This window comes from Canis lupus, chromosome 9 (assembly GCF_011100685.1).
Source record: "Canis lupus familiaris isolate Mischka breed German Shepherd chromosome 9, alternate assembly UU_Cfam_GSD_1.0, whole genome shotgun sequence".
NCBI classification, from domain to species: Eukaryota; Metazoa; Chordata; class Mammalia; order Carnivora; family Canidae; genus Canis; species Canis lupus.
In genome coordinates, this window is record NC_049230.1 from 56,113,540 (window position 1) to 56,128,430 (window position 14,891).

At 43.0% G+C, this 14,891-nt stretch overlaps 1 protein-coding gene across 7 annotated transcripts in view; it reads right to left on the reverse strand.

The window, feature by feature from the left end:
• GARNL3 (GTPase activating Rap/RanGAP domain like 3) overlaps nucleotides 1-14,891 on the reverse strand; it is a 146,765-nt gene that overhangs the window by 94,042 nt on the left and 37,832 nt on the right. The window lies entirely within an intron of this gene.

The following is a 14,891-nucleotide window of genomic DNA, read 5'->3' on the forward strand; positions in this document are numbered from 1 at the left end:
GGTTGAAGCAGGCTCCCTGCGGGGAGCCTAATGCAGGACTCGATCTCAGAACCCCAGGATCATGCCCTGAGCCAAAGGCAGACACTCAACCACTGACCCACCCAGGCATCCCTAAAGATTTTATTTCTTTATTTGACACACAGAGAGAGAACAAGCAGACAGAGGGAGAGGGAGAAGCAGGCTCCCTGCTGAGCAAGACCCTGAGACCATGATCTGAGCCTAAGGCAGATGCTTAACTGCTTAACTGACTGAGCCACTCAGGCACCCCTTTCAAGCAACTTTTATGAACAATGAAGTTTCAGGGACATTAGAGCAGACCGTAACACAGCAAGATAACAGAACTTCTCAGTGAGTACAGCCTGCTAGGATAAGGTGGGGGGACAAGCTTTATAACTTACTAGTTGAGTGACCTTGAACAAGTTAATTAATCTCTCTGAACTTTAGTTATCTCACTAGTAAAATAGGGGTAGTAACACCTCATCAGGTGGTTGTGGAATTTGAATTAGTATTCATATATATGTACATATTTGCATGCATATATATGTTTGTTTATGTTTATAAACATATATACTCAAAAGGCTATTTGGAATTGTATGTGCACATCTACATGAATAAAGAGCAATTTTGCCATGAAATCTATCTAGAATATAAAACCAATAGGATTTGTTAAAATATTGGATATGGGATATGGGAGATTTCCTTCTTTTTAGAATCAGCAACTGAGGGATCCCTGGGTGGCGCAGTGGTTTAGCGCCTGCCTTTGGCCCAGGGCGCGATCCTGGAGACCCGGGATCGAATCCCACGTCAGGCTCCCGGTGCATGGAGCCTGCTTCTCCCTCTGCCTGTGTCTCTGCCTCTCTCTCTCTCTCTCTCTGTGACTATCATAAATAAATAAAAATTAAAAAAAAAAAAAAAAAAGAATCAGCAACTGAAAAGAAAGCAGCACCATTCACTCAGTGGTTTGGGGTAGGGAAGAGAGACAACCTGAGTTCCATTTGGGGCACACTGAGGTTCAGTTGCTTAGAGGCCATCCCAGGAGAGACATGCAGTGGGCATTTGGGCAAATGGTTCTACGTGCTATTGCTAGAGATCTGAGAAGAATATGTGGATGTGTGTGTCAGTCTGAAGGCAATGACTGAAGCCATGGGATAGGAGAGATCACCGAGAAGGGGCATGTAGTATGAGCAGAGTGAGGACCCAGCAGAAGAAAGGGAATCCATAAAGAAGCTGAGAAGGTGAAGCAGTGAGGCAGCAGGAGGACAAGGCACAAACACTGAGGGGGGAGAAGGTGTTCATAGGGCCCATGCTGCAGGCTGGTCTTGTCACATAAAATCAGGAGTGAATCTGGTAGCCAGGAGGTCTTTGTGACCTTGGCAAGAGCAGGCTCAGTGAGGAACAAGAAGGGGAAGTGTCCAAAGGAGGAATTCAGAAGGAAAACTGTGGAATTATCACAGGGACCAAAAAAGAGAATTCAGAGAGTGGCTGAAATGTGCTCCCAGAGTAATTAATAAGTCTTCACATCTCTTGAGCAAATGTGGTTTGAGATTATATATTAAAAGAGTGCACCACAGTGATAACTACAGTAGACTGATTAAAAAGCTGAGACCAAAGAGCCTACAATCCTTTTCTTACACATAAAGGAAACTGACATCACTGCTTTAATTAAATGGGTAAGATAGTTCCCTATAAATGAGAATATTATTGGGGGCACGGTAACAGTGGGCATGAAACTGGAAGCCCTTTGTGGCCAGTCAGCCATGGCAGCCACACTGGACTGGGGGCGTGACTTGCCCTATACTCCCCTGGGGAAAAGGAAGAGAAGCAAACTATACGTAGAACCCACCATGTGTGATCCCTTCTCTTACAAACAGAGTGAAAAGCTGCTCCGACCTATGAGGTGGATGCGTACCTGAAGAAAACAGGGACTTGATCTGAGACAGGACAGGGCTGGAAGGCCAGGGCCTCAGCTGAAGGATGCTAGGAGGGACCTCAGTGAAATCTCAAATGTTCCCACTCTTGTGGCCCCCGGGGGAGTGTCTCCCAACCCACCACGGGGCAGTTAGTAAGTTAAAAAGGCTAGATTCGCTTATGAGGGCCCAAAAAAGAGCTTCTAGTGTTCTGAGCCCACATGGTGAAATGTTGGAAAACAGACCAAATGTCTTTTCAACTTTAACAGCACTGAGAGAAGAGTGGTTTTCAAACGTGTGTGTGTGTGTGTGTGTGTGTGTCTGGTTGTCAGATCCCACAATTTTTTGCTTTTTTAAGATTTTATTTATTTGAGAGCGAGCGAGCGAGTAAGTGCACAAGTAGAAAGAGCAGCAGGCAGAGGGAGAGGGAGAAGCAAGCTCCCCAGGGAGCAAGGAGCCTTATATGGGGCTTGATCCCAGGACCCCAGGATCATGACTGGAGCTGAAGGCAGATGCTTAATTGACTGAGCCACCTAGGCACCCTAAGCCCACAGTTTTGATGGTGGACCTGCCTACATTCAGAAGTAATCATAGGTTCTTAAAAAGCATTTTCAAAACAATGAAAATCTTTTCACGAGAACAACATACAAAGGTATATAACACGATATATTGTTGACTAGCTTGAAAATGTACTTTTGCTACAACTGATAGTCCACGAGGCTGAGCCCGGTCTTACTGGAGGCCGAAGGGGCTCCTGTGCCAGGTGTAGGGCAAGAATTGCTCTGGCACAAGTAAGGTGTGAGAGGCAGAGGGCATTATCCAACAGATACTGAGAAAGATTACGTGTTTGAGACATATATGAGCAGTTTGCCTCCTGGGGATGTGAAAAAAACATAATTAAGGCAGAAAACTTAATTTCCTGTGAAGATTTTACCAAACAAGCAATCTGTTAACAGTTTATGTCTCTGGTCATATAAAAAATAAACTGTTATACGCTGGTCAGACTTTGAAAGTATTTTTACAGTATATCAGGGTACTATATCCCACTAGTTGAAGACCACTGGAGTCAATGAACAAAGACCTTGGGACACCAGTAGAAGGTATAGGAGCCAAAGATGGGGAGCTGAGCTGGGGCCGCTGCAGCAGCTGGGAGATCACCCTGAGGGGTAGGACGCAGCAGCACAGGGATGGGAGGCCACCAGAAAGAGCATGAGCAACTCTGCACCTGCAGATGGTTGGGAGGGGCATGGCTCCAACTCTAATATATATATATTTTTATTTTATTTTATTTTTAATTTTTTAATATATTTTTTAAAGTAAACTCCACACCCAATGTGGGGCTTGAACTCATGACCTTGAGATCAAGAGTTGTGTGCTCGGCTCTCTGCTCCTCCCCGTTCGACAGACAGCCGCATCTTCTGGTGCAGTGCCAGCCGCGTCCCCGAGACACGATGGTGAAGGTCGGAGTGAACGGATTTGGCCATATTGGCCGCCTGGTCACCAGGACTGCTTTTAACTCTGGCAAAGTGGATACTGTCACCATCAATGACCCCTTCATTGATCTCAACTACATTGGGTACATGTTCCAGTATGATTCTACCCACAGCAAATTCCACAGAAATGGTCAAGGCTGAGAACGGGAAACTTGTCATCAACAGGAAGTCCATCTCCATCTTCCAGGAGCGAAATCCCGCCAACATCAAATGGGGTGATGCTGGTGCTGAGTATGTCGTGGAGTCCACTGGGGTCTTCACCACCATGGAGAAGGCTGGGGCTCACTTGAAGGGTAGGGCCAAGAGGGTCATCATCTCTGCCCCTCTGCTGATGCCCCCATGTTTGTGATGGGCATGAACCACGAAAAGCTGACAACTCCCTCAAGATTGTCTGCAATGCCTCCTGCACCACCAACTGCTTGGCTCCTCTAGCCAAAGTCATCCATGACGACTTCGGCATCGTGGAGGGCCTCATGACCACCGTCCATGCCATCACTGCCACCCAGTAGACTGTGGACGGCCCCTCTGGGAAGCTGTGGCGTGCCGGCCGAGGGGCTGCCCAGAACATCATCCCTGCTTCCACTGGCGCCATCAAGGCTGTGGGCAAGGTCATCCCTGAGCTGAACGGGAAGCTCACTGGCATGGCCTTCTGTGTCCTCACCCCCAACGTGTCAGTTGTGGATCTGACCTGCTGCCTGGAGAAAGCTGCCAAATATGGCGACATCAAGAAGGTAGTGAAGCAGGCATTGGAGGGCCCCCTCAAGGGCATCCTGGGCTGCACTGAGGACCAGGTTGTCTCCTGTGACTTCAACAGTGACACCACTCTTCCACCTTCGACGCTGGGGCTGGCATTGCCCTCAATGACCACTCTGTCAAGCTCATTTCCTGGTATGACAATGAATTCGGCTACAGCAACCGGGTGGTGGACCTCATGGTCCACATGGCCTCCAAGGAGTAAGAGCCTCCTGGACCACTAGCCCCAGCAAGAACAAGAGGAAGAGAGAAAGAGAGAGGCCCTCAGCTGCTGGGGAGTCCCTACCCCAACTTAATCCCCAAACACACTGAGAATCTCCTGACCTCCAATTTACATCCCAGACCCCGAGGAAGGGGAGGGGCTTGGGGAGCCCTACCTTGTCATGTACCATCAATAAAGTATACTGTACACCTCCCCCCCAAAAAAAAGAGTTGTGTGCTCTACCGATTGAGCTAGCTTCGTTCTAGTTTTGAAACTAGAGAGCATGCTGGTGCTGAATAGCATGGAAGTGGCTGTCCCCAAGATTTTTGTGAGGGAAGACTCAGAGGACTTGTTTGGTATTCTTATTATGGGGTGTGTTTAGCTAGTGGGTTTGGTATCATTTTGGTCTGCAGTATCCAAGATGGTCACTGAATGGCCGGTCAGGTGGTATTGATGCTCCTCGAGTGTTGCTGATCTTATGAAAGTAGGTCATAAGTGATGCTATATCAAAAATAGAGTGGGGAGGAGACGAGTATCAAAGTCATTCTATAAACCTGACTGCCATCAATGACAGACAGAAGATACACTGTTAAGGGGTAGATGTGGAAACGCCTTGCTTGTTTATGCTCTATTTTTATTTTATTTTTAAAGATTTATTAATTCATTTTAGAGAGAAAGAGAGCAAGCATGTGGGAGCACAGGGAAAGGTGGGCAGAGGGAGGGAGAGTCTTAAGTAGACTCTGCAATGAGCACAGAGCCCAGCGCAGGGCTCAATCTCACAACCCTGAGATCACAATCTGAGCAAACCAAGAGTCAAAGGCTTAATTGATTGTGCCATCCAGGTGCCCCTCTACCTTATTTTAAAAAAATGTTGGGTGCCTGGGTAGTTCAGTGGTTGAGCATCTGTCTTTGGCCCAGGTCATGGTCCCAGGGTTCTGGGATAGAGTTCCACATTCAACTCACTGCAGGGAGCTTGCTCCTCTCTCTGCCTATATCTCTGCCCCCCGCCCCCCACCCCTTCTGTCTCTTATGAGTAAGTAAATAAAATTTAAAAAAATGTTTAAAGCAGCTTACCAAAATATGTTTTGTCTGTTTTTTAGTGAAAGAGAGAAAGAGAGAGAGAGAGAGCAAGCTCACGTGAATGAAGGGGAGGAGGAAGGAAGGGCAGAGGGAGAAGAAGAGAATCCCAAGAGGCTCCATGGGCCCAGTGTGGAGCCCAGTGGAGGGCCTGATCCCACGGCCCTGAGATCATGACCTGAACAGAAATCAGGAGTCAGATACTTAATCAGCTAAGCCATGCAAGTGCCCCTTACTGAGATAGATCTTACTCAAAGGATAAAATTAGATACAGAGCAAGTCAGAACAAGGGCAAATTAGATGTCAGTAACTAAAGTAAAAACAAGAGAATCAGATTAAGATGTATGCTATAAAGTCCTTTAACGCAGTTAGAGGCAAGCTATAAATGGGGCTCTGAGCTTCCTGGAGGCCAATGCAAAGAGGCAAAACCCCAACTTATTTACAGGATTTCTACTGCCTATAAGATTAACAACAAAGTAGCTTCTCAGGAGAAGCATCATATTTTTTGGTCCTGAGCAAGACTTTTTTCATAGGCCCTCTTAAAAGTAACACTTTGTGGCACACTGAGAAAAATCCTCAAGAGCATCCTACATGAGACACACCATCTAGGTCCATATGGCTCTGTTCCATTCTGTCCATCAGGGCAAGCTAAGGGCATAACGCCAAGGCACAGACCAAGAGAAATGAGTCTAAGAGAGGCCAAGGATGGCAGGTCAAGTGTTTGTAGCTATCTTATGGTTTAGATTAATCCAGGAATTAAATTTAAGCCATTTATGGCATGGATATCTCTTTGGATAATTTTTTTTAATCAATATTCTTCTTGAAATCAAGATTTGGCCAGAAGAGAGTCTGAAATTATACGTTTAAGCTAAAACCTAAAGCACAGCTTCTCTATGCAGTTGATTAAGAGCAGAAGTGTTCACTCCAACAATCAACTTCATTTCTTTAGAAAACATCTGATAAGCAGTAGGGGCTGTAAGAGAGCATGGGCTTAGAGATGGAGAAATTAGGCCCAGGGGCTCTTGGAGACACACAGACTTGGGTTAAAATGTCACTGTTACCATTCACCTGGTCTGTGGGACCTCTCTGAGATCATCAGTTAAATGAGGGAGCCATTCAATATCCACAAATGGCTCCTGAACACCCAAGACGTGCAACATAATCAAACAGTACCTATTGCCTACAGTTGTCTGTGAAGGTCAAACAGGTAAATGCATCTAAAACATTTAGCTCAGTGACTGGCACATAGGAAAAGTTCAGTAAATGTTAAAATTAATAATAAAATAATAATCATAAGATTTCTGGTTTCATTATGATATGTAAATAATTGCAGGATTAAAGTCTCAAGTTCTACATCACAGAAGATGGTTGCAGTAATTTTAAATTTTAGCCTGGGAAAGGTTCAAAGTCACCCACCAGGACACCAAAAATATCCGAAGAAGCATCCATGCTTTTAAACCATGTTAATTTACTGGCAAATGCTCTAAGATAAAGGTTCCTGGAGGTACCTAACTGAGTCAACCTGCTATTTAAGACTTAGATACGAGCCAGTTCCATTTTGGAGAACATCTGCCAAAATGATGATTTTAGCTGTAGAATGTCTAAGTCTTGATGTTTTGATGTTCCGGAGGGAAATATGCTGGTACCTTCAATAATCTCTCAATTTGGTAATGCCACATAGAATATAATTTCTCCCATAAAACGCCTATGAAGACAAAAGGCCTACTCAACCCTGAATAGAAAACAAAGCTGCACTGTAGCAGGGATGCTGGATGGGTAGCTAAATCACTCATTAGCCAAGAACCATCTTTCTGTACAACAGTCCCCCAGGCATAATTCAAATTCGTGCCTGAGCAAAAATACCAATCACTACATATCAGACTGCAGGAGTCCTCAACAGTCAAAACCTCAAATGTGGAAATCTGCAGATGCCAACAAAGTACACCGTAAACCGTTCTTTTGATAGTAATTAGGGAGAACAGATAGCCTTTGAGGCCACCCCAAGTTCATCACAAGAAAAACAATGCCATCCTCACAGAAGCATTTATATGGTTCTTTCCTATACAGTAGGGGAGCATATAACTCATCCAAATGCGGGCTTGAGTCATGAAGGTACAAGTTTAAAAAGGATTGGATGGTATTTATTTGGACTTGAAATTACCTTACCAACTGTGGCACCCCCAGAAGAATCAAGATGTAGGGTTATATGAGAATCAGCAGTGGGCTGGAAGGACAGAGATCTATATTGTGTCCATAACATTCATCATTCATAACACATCAGTTTCATATCCATTAAGTCAAAGGCCAAGAAAAGATCAATAAAAGCTACAAACAATCTTTGCTTCTCCTGACAGATTTCCATATGAAGTGATGAAGAATGGTCAATGGTATAATAGCTATGCCTTGCTGAGAATGCTGCCATGAGAGACCAGACTTCCAATTCCTCAAGAAGAAAAATGTCATGTTCTAGATGGAACGCACTGCAAGCTAATGAGTCCAATTATATTGAGGGAGGGGGGTCAAAGAGGGTTGTTATTCTTTTCCTTGATTTCTATTTGAACCAAATTCAACCATTCATTCATTCAGTCAATATTTACTAAGTAATGAATGCTAAGCATTGTGCTTGGTACTAGGGACTGAGTGGTAACTAAAGAACCATGACTCCTATTTTTAGGGAGCTTATAAGCTGTACCCTTGTTTATGGAATTGAAAAGTGTCCAGGGTAACAGTCCAGCGGCAGAAGAAGAAACTTTCATCAGGTGCTTTTAGTTTGAGTTTTTTAATCATCTACTATATGAGGCGATGTTAGAGATGCATTTGGGGTGTAATGCCATTTGAACTGAATTTTGTCTATAACCTTTCCAGAGATGGCAGGGATGCTGGATGGGTAGCTAAATCACTTATTAGCCAAGAATCATCTTTCTGTACAGCAATACACATTCACAAACTGTGCTGAGGCCAGAAGGCCATATTTATACCACGTATAAATATGACCCCACTTTGCTGAACACAACAGTATGAATCAGGGATAGATACCTGAACCATCCATGGTTCAGGAACCAATCCATGACATTTTACTTGGAATCTGAAATTAGGGCGCAAGAATGAACAGACTGTGATGGGCATTGGGGCTGTAAGACCAGGGGAATTGTGGGAGGGGGGAAAGCCTGGAAGTCAATTTAGTAATAAACAACATTTAATAAGAACTCAGTATGTGCCAGGCCCTATGCCAGGTCCTAGAAATTATGACAGACATGGTTCCCACCTTCATCTCTAGTGGACGGGAGAGTAGTAAGTAAACCAATACATGAAATGAATAGTGTGCTAAATACTATTAAGAAAAGAAACAGGATGCTGAGTTAGAGAACAGCACAGAGAGGAAGACAACTTTAGGTACGGTGGTCAGGGAGGCCTCTCTGAGAAGGTGACACTTAAGCTGAGATCAGCCATGAGACATGATGGGAAAGTCCATTCTAGGCAGAAGGAAGATTAAGTGCAAAGGCCCCGGGACAGGGAAGAATTCAATGTGTTGTAGAGATCGAAACAATGTGAGAGACCAGCATGAGGGAAGGGAGAAGAGGAAGGTGGAACCAGGATCACACCAGTTTTGTAGTGATTTGTAAAGGGTCTGGACTTAAATGGGCAGCCAATGAAGGGTTTTCAGAAAGAAAAGATATTGTATTGTCAATATTTTAAAAACTGATTTTATTTATTTGAGTGAGAGAGAGAGAGAGAACACATGCACATGGGGCGGGAGGGGCAGAGGGAGAAGAAGACCCTCTGTTGAGCAGGAAGCCCAAGGAGGGGCTCCATCCCAGGACCCCAGGATCATGACCTGAGCTGAAGGGAGATGCTTAACCAACTGAAGCACCCAGGCACCCCAACTGTCAACATTTTAAAACACCACTCTGGTGTGAGGACAGACATATAAGCTAATGGGATAGAAGAGAAAGCCCCCAAATCAATCCTTGCATGTATGGTCAGTTGATTTTAGACATGGGTGCCAAGACCATTCAATGAGGAAAGGACAGTCTTTTCAGCAAACAGTGCTGGGAAAACTGGATATCCATATACAAAATAACGAAACCAGACTCCTAGGTCACTCCATACATGCACAAAATAACTCCCAATAGATCATGAACCTATTGAATGAAGTTGGATCCCAACCTTAAATCATATACCACATACAACAATTCAAAATGGATCAAAGGAAAAAAGTAAAAGCTAAAAGTATCAAACTCTCAGAAGAAAACACAGGGGTAAATCTTCCTGACACTGGATTTGGTAATGATTTCCTGAATACAACACCAGAAGCATAGGTGACAAAAGAAAAAAAAAAGGATAAACTGGGGATCCCTGGGTGGCGCAGCGGTTTGGCGCCTGCCTTTGGCCTGGGGCGCGATCCTGGAGACCCGGGATCGAATCCCACGTCGGGCTCCCGGTGCATGGAGCCTGCTTCTCCCTCTGCCTGTGTCTCTGCCTCTCTCTCTTTCTCTCTGTGTGACTATCATAAATAAATAAAAATTAAAAATTTTTAAAAAAAGGATAAACCGGACTTAATGAAAATTAAAAACTTTTATGTATCAAAGGATATTGTCAATAGAGTAAAAAAAAAAAAAGACAACCCACATAATAGGAAAAAAGATTTGCAGGTCACATATCTCATAAGGGAATTAACATCCAGAATATATTAGGAGCTCCTGTAACTCGGTAACAATAAAACAAACAACTTGATTAAAAAATGGGCAAAGAAGGTAAATAACTTCCATACCATTTCTCCAAAGGAGAAATACAAATGACCAATAAACACATGAAAAGATGCTTAACATTATTACTCATGAAAGCCAAATCATAATGAGGCACCTCTTTAAGCACATTAGAATGGCTATTAAACAAAACAGCAAGTATTGGTGAGATTGTGGAGGAACTGGAACCCTTGTTCATCGATGGTGGAGATGTAAAATGGTGTAGCCACAATGGAAACACGCTTGGGAGTTCTTCAAAAGTTAAAATAGAATTATCACTAAAAATAGTAATTCCACTCCCAGTTAACAGATCCAGCAGAATTGGAAGCAGGGACTCAAACACAGACCAGCATACCAATTCTCACAGCAACATTACTCACAATAGCTAAAAAGTACAAGCCCCCAAGTGATGAATGAGATAGGTAAATGGATAAACCAAATGTGATATATACAAAGGATAGAATACATCCACAAAAGGGAATGAAATTCTGATAAAGGCTATAACATGAATGAACCTTGAAAATATCATGCTAGGTAAATAAACCAGACACAACAGACAAATATTGTAGGCTTCCACTTACACGAGGTCCCTACAATAGGCAAATTCACAGAGACGGAGGTAGAATAGAGGTTACCAGGAGCTGGGGCAGAAGGGCAAATACGGAGTTACCATCTAATAGGTACAGTTATTATTCTTTAGCTGATGGAAAATGCTCTGATAGTGGGTTGATCATGATGGTTGTATAACATTGCGAATGTACTTCCTGCCCTCTGAATTGTATGCTTAAAAGTGGTAAATTTTCTGTTGTGTATATTTGACCACGATGAAAAGAAGTGTTAAAAAAAAAAAAAAAACTTGCCACCACTGGGAAAGCAGACAGGAGGGAGGCGACTGTGCAGTCAGGGGAGCTGGTCAGCAGAGAGGATGGCACTGACACACAGGAGAGTGAACAAGAGAAATTACAAGAGAGAACCCAAGAAAATAACTAGAGTCTGATGGCTTCCTGGTCACATGAGGCCCAGCTGTGCTTCCTGTGCTTCATTTTGGTGAGCCTCACCCACACGCTTCCAGTGAATTGCTTTAGACTTGAGCTGGACTGAGTGGATCTTTGTTCCTTGCAAGGAAATAATTCCTGATGAAGGCAGGGAACAGCTGGAATCTGGCAAAGCATCAATGCTGGAGGCCGCTGGTTCCTACAGCCAGACCACAGCTCCAGGAGGGCAGAGAAACTGCTTTATCCCTCCACTCAGTGCCCAGTACCATGCCTGGCATAGTGGTGGGGGACAGGCCTTCAATATGTGAGTATTGGATAAGTGCCAAGAAACCCCCCCCCATGAGTCTATAAAGGTCTGAGCTTCCACATTCTCTCTCACCAAATTCATACCTACTTTATTTATTTTTTAAATATTTATTTATTTATTTATTTATTTATTTATTTATTATGAGAGATAGAGGGAGAGGCAGAGACATAGGTAGAGGGAGAAGCAGGCTCCATGCAGGGAGCTTGATGTGGGACTCAATCTTAGCACCTCAGGATCACACCCTGAGCCGAAGGCAGATGCTCAACCACTGAGCCACCAAGGCATTCCTCATACTTAGTTTAAACCAAGGCAACTGAGACCTTAAATCTGTCCTTGTTATTGATGTCAATAGCCAAGTTTGGTTCTTTGCAATGACTTCTACCTCATTTGTTCAAAGTCAAAAGAAACCTATGCTAAGGCTTCAATTTTGCAGACTCCTGGGCACCCTTCTACAAACTTTGAGTTTCAGGATGCCCAAGATTTACTGAGTTTCCAACAATATTCATCAAACCAGGTGTGTAAAAAACAGTTAAACTTATTTTCTGGGATCCCTGGGTGGCGCAGCGGTTTAGCGCCTGCCTTTGGCTCAGGGCGTGATCCTGGAGACCCGGGATCGAATCCCATGTCGGGCTCCCGGTGCATGGTGCCTGCTTCTCCCTCTGCCTGTGTCTCTGCCTCTCTCTCTCTCTCTCTCTCTGTGTGTGTGACTATCATAAATAAATAAAAATTAAAAAAAACTTATTTTCTCATGAACCTAGAAAACACAAAAACAGTTTTAATTGAACAATTCTCTGTTGGTCATAGATGAGAGAAAACATCTTCCTTAAAACACTGGAGTCAGAATATCAAGAGATCTTTAGATGGCAAAAATAGAACTTGGCTCATTTGATTTTTCTCAACCATTCCAACCACCAGGGCATGCCATTCCTGACAAGGGAAAAGTTGAAACAACCTAATTTCACAAAAAGAGGGGAACTATTACTCAGATAAATTTTTTAAAGATTTTATTTATTTATTCATGAGAAACACAGAGAGAGAGAGGCAGAGACATAGGTAGAGGGAGAAGCAGGCTCCCTGCAAGGAGCCCGATGAGGGACTTGATCCTGGACACCAGGGTCATGCCCTGAGCTAAAGCAGATGCTCAACCACGAAGGCACCCAGGCATCCCCAGAGAATTATTTATAATGATGTTGGGCTATCACACAATTAAAATGGTAACATGAGGACTATGTAACAAGAAGACATTTACAAAATATGACTGAATGAAAAAAGAGGAAGACAAAATTATATGTGTAATTTGATTATAGCTATGTGGAAATGAAGTTAGTAGCTATAAAGACTGGAAGGTAACAAAATGAGATGAATAAAGTGGCTGTGGAGTAGGGGAATTATACACAGAATTTTAGAATGTATTTAAAATTTACTTTATACTATTTAAAAAGTCAGCTAGAAACACACATGCATGCACACAGCTCCAGAAAGAAAACCTGAACAAATGGAAGGAAGAATTTTGGTCAATGGGTATAACCGATGACTAGTCTGGGCTTCTCTAAGGCAGGGTTTCTTCAAGTGTGGTCCTGGGACCAGCGACATCACTATCCTCTAAGAACTTGCTAGAAATGCAAATTCTGGCCAACCCCAGACCTACCAGATTGGAAACTCTGGGGCTGGGGGCCCAGCAATCTGTTTGATAAACTCTCCACTTGATATAGATGCCTGCTCAGGTTTGACAAGTATTGCTCTCAAGTACCTTCCCAGTCCGACTGTCTGTGGTTTCCATGAGTCTAAACGGTCCATCTTTGCCACCTTTGTTGTCTTCCCCAACACCACTTTCACTGTTTACAAGAGCTTCATATGACTTATTGGATCAGGTCCAAGGTTCTACTTTTGTTACCAAATTTCATCTTTACCACCACAGCTAGCTAACATGGACCGGGTTTATGTGCATCATCTCACTTAACCTCCTGACAACCCTGTAATATTAACATCCCCGCTTATATAATATATATTAATGTAATATCCCCACAGATGAGAAAACTGAGGCCAAACAAAGATCAAACAACTAGGAAATGAAGAAACAAAATGACTCCAGAGCACAAGTTCTTAAGCACCACTGGGGTTCAGGGTCCATAGACAACAGTGGGTGGTGGAGCTGATATATGAAGCCAGGCCTGATTTCAAAGCCTGCTTGCTTTGTGGCCACTCAGCTCTGTTGCCTCACACACTCTGCTAGGCAGGGCCATTTGCTCACTGCCCTTGGAATACATCACTGCCAAGAATCACATTGTTTGCAAATATCTACTGTCTGTGTTCTTTACCACCAACCCACGTCCTACAGCCTCCAAGAGGCCCTCCAGGCTGCTTCCCCAAGATCCCCAGCTAGGATGGGTCATGTTCTCCCTTCTCTTCACCCCCATGGTACCCTATCTGTAGCCCTCTCACAATATTCACGAGTCCCTGCCCCGAATTATAGTTATACACATGCTCCTTCAGGAGAGGCGGTGGTCTGAGTTGGCCTGGTGCCACTAGCGACTGACACAGAGCACACATTGATGGAGTCAATGTGTCTTTTATGTGACTAAATTCATTTTCTAGATATTTTATGTATCTTATTTGTCCAACTCAAGACAGTAAGCTCCTTAAGAACAAGGACCAAATCTTTTACTTATTTTATATTTTCAGGAATATTCAGCCCTGGGCCAGATACACAGTCAAATCTATAATATATGAGTGAATTCAAAAGAATGCTACTGGTACACAACTCTGGTATAATTTTTCCTATTACTTAAACCCTGCAAGAATGCAGCATATATTAATGGAGGAAAATTTGGTACTGCACAAATAGAGCCAAGCAACCATTTTTTGTAAATAGATAGAAATAATAAAATTCAATGTTTTTAATATTAGGTGTTAAATAATAAAGAAAATTATATGAGCACATTTTCCTGAAAATTTGTTCAAATTTCCATGCAATTGGCGTTAGAGGAGGGGGGATCACAATTCTGTCTTTTAAAAAACTGAGGCTAAAATAGGTCTTCATTATTCCTCTTTTAAAATGAAAACATACTATTTTAAAAGATTATAACATAAACCCTAGTCTCTCATAAGGAAAATGTGGGTATTTTCATTCCAGGTATCTATCATCTGATCTGCTACAGTATATTCTAACCCAACAAATATACTTTTAACAGGAAGGAAAAGAATCTCATAAATATTCTAACTCCTATCCCAGACCCAGAAAAGGTACAGAAAATCAGAATATGTATTTCAATAATATTTAAACGTCAAAACTATTTAAACCTCAAAAACTAGATTTATCAACTTTTAGGAATAAGATAATATAAAAAACACTGCCTCTCGTCATTCATAAATCATTTAACTTAATTATATACCTCAATTATATGCACCAGAG